This window comes from Myotis davidii, unplaced genomic scaffold, assembly GCF_000327345.1.
Source record: "Myotis davidii unplaced genomic scaffold, ASM32734v1 scaffold2457, whole genome shotgun sequence".
In the NCBI taxonomy this organism is placed as follows: domain Eukaryota; kingdom Metazoa; phylum Chordata; class Mammalia; order Chiroptera; family Vespertilionidae; genus Myotis; species Myotis davidii.
In genome coordinates, this window is record NW_006288714.1 from 173,423 (window position 1) to 175,408 (window position 1,986).

Here is a 1,986-nt window from a genome sequence, read left to right on the forward strand (position 1 = left end):
CCAATTTACGGATGAGGACACTGGGGGTGTCATTCGGGCAGCCCTGGCCAGCACCAGCCTTGCCCTCATCCCGCTCTTTCAGCAGCTTCCTCGGTCTGGCTACCGACCAGTTTCCCCTGTCCCGGCCTCTTGGTAATGAGATCAGTGCTGCCAGACCTCGATCCACCCCAGAGATGGCTTCCTGCCACCAGATTGGCAACGCTGGGTTGTCTGCAGTTGGCTAGAGGTGCCATCGCTGAGATTGCTGGCAGCACTGCCAGTCAGATCGCCAACCCCAGGGAGGTGCCACCAAGGGGAGACTCACTCCATTGTCCCCTTGATGCTGCCAGGAGGGGACGTGGAGGGTGCTCTGCCCCAGATGTAACAGGGATTCTCACCTTGGCTGCATAGTGGGGTCACTGGGGACATTTTAAGAATCTGTAGCCAGGACACCCCCTGGACCAATTGCATTGAATCTTTAGGGGAGGGGCCCAGGTAGCATTTTTTTTTTTTTAGGACTCTCAGGTGAGCTAAGGTTGAGAAGCACTGTTAGCTGTCTGTCACTGGAAAAGGGGAAGCCAGACTTCCATGGAAACAATCTTCAAACAAACCCAACACAGTGCTCTGATCTACTCTCCCTTCTTTTCAATTTGTTTATTAAAAGCATAAAACTTCTACACGGGCGCAGCTCCATTTTCTTGTTACAGTGAACGGAAAGATAAGCATTTTGTAATAAACATATGGCATGCATTATTCCTTCAAACGAGGAGGGCTGTCTGCTAGAGCATTATTACCAGAAAAAGAGAGTCACAGATTGACTATTTTTAAAATTTTAATAAATAATTATTGAGCATCTACTTTATGCCAGGTATTGTGCTTGATACGGGGGAAGACAGACAGACAGACAGGCAATTACAGTTCATCAAGATAACTCTGATGGAGAGGATTTCTGTGGAAACCATAGAAGGGACTCCTATCAAAGACAAAATCCAGACAAGTAAGTAAAAGGATTTTCTTCCATTTATTGCATTAGGGAGATCTGAAGGTCGGAGAGTCTAGGCAGTGTGGTTTTGCCTTAGACATTTACAGGGAGAAGTAGACAAGCTGCAGGTGTGGGGATTTACTGTCGGGATTGTTTTGCAATCAGGAAAAGTCTCAGCTAAACAGGAAATGTTTACCATCTCTGTGTCTAGCTGGTTTCAAGGGGACAAATGGTTCTAATCTTAGCTGATCATTTATATTAGACAAAGACCAGGACATTGGCCAGCAGCAAAAGTGGAAGTGTCTGGGTCTGGCTTTGTCACTCCTACCCAAGATTGTGTGTGTGTGTGTGTGTGTGTGTGTTTCCTCTTTTCTTTTTTAAATTGGCAAAATTTCAAATATATGCAAAGGTAGAGAGAATAGTGTAATAAATTCTCTTATAACAATCTAATTTTAATAAGTATCAAAATTTGGTCACTCTTGATAATTATTTCTCTTCTTTCTTTATTTTTAAAACAAATCCTAGACATTGTGTCACTTTCATTCCTACACCCGGTAATATGCATCTGTAAAGAATATTTAACCAATTTTGGGGGTTCAGGAAGGCTTCCTAGAGGATGTGACATCTAAGCTAAGATGAGAAGGATGGGTAGCAAATGGCCTGGTGAAAGTGTAGGTGGCAGAGTACGTTCTAGAGACCGAGGAAGCAGCATGTGCAAAGTCTCCGGGGTACATTTGGAGGACAAAGGGAGCCATGAAAGATGAGCGTGGAGAGGTAAGCCTTTCATAAAATGAATTGTGAGCCCCAGGGTCCAGAAGGCCTAAATTAACTCCAGCAGTGAGAAAGGAGAAAAGAGGGTATCGAACGGTTTCTCTAAACCACCCACATGGAGTCCTCCTGGACCAAGGCCTTACTGCTCTGGGGTCCACTTCCAGTTCTTCCCTGAGGTGGGGAACATAGAGTCTCGTGGGTCTCAAAGCTTTAACTGGACAATTAATTTTAAGGGGCTTGGATGTCACGCGGAA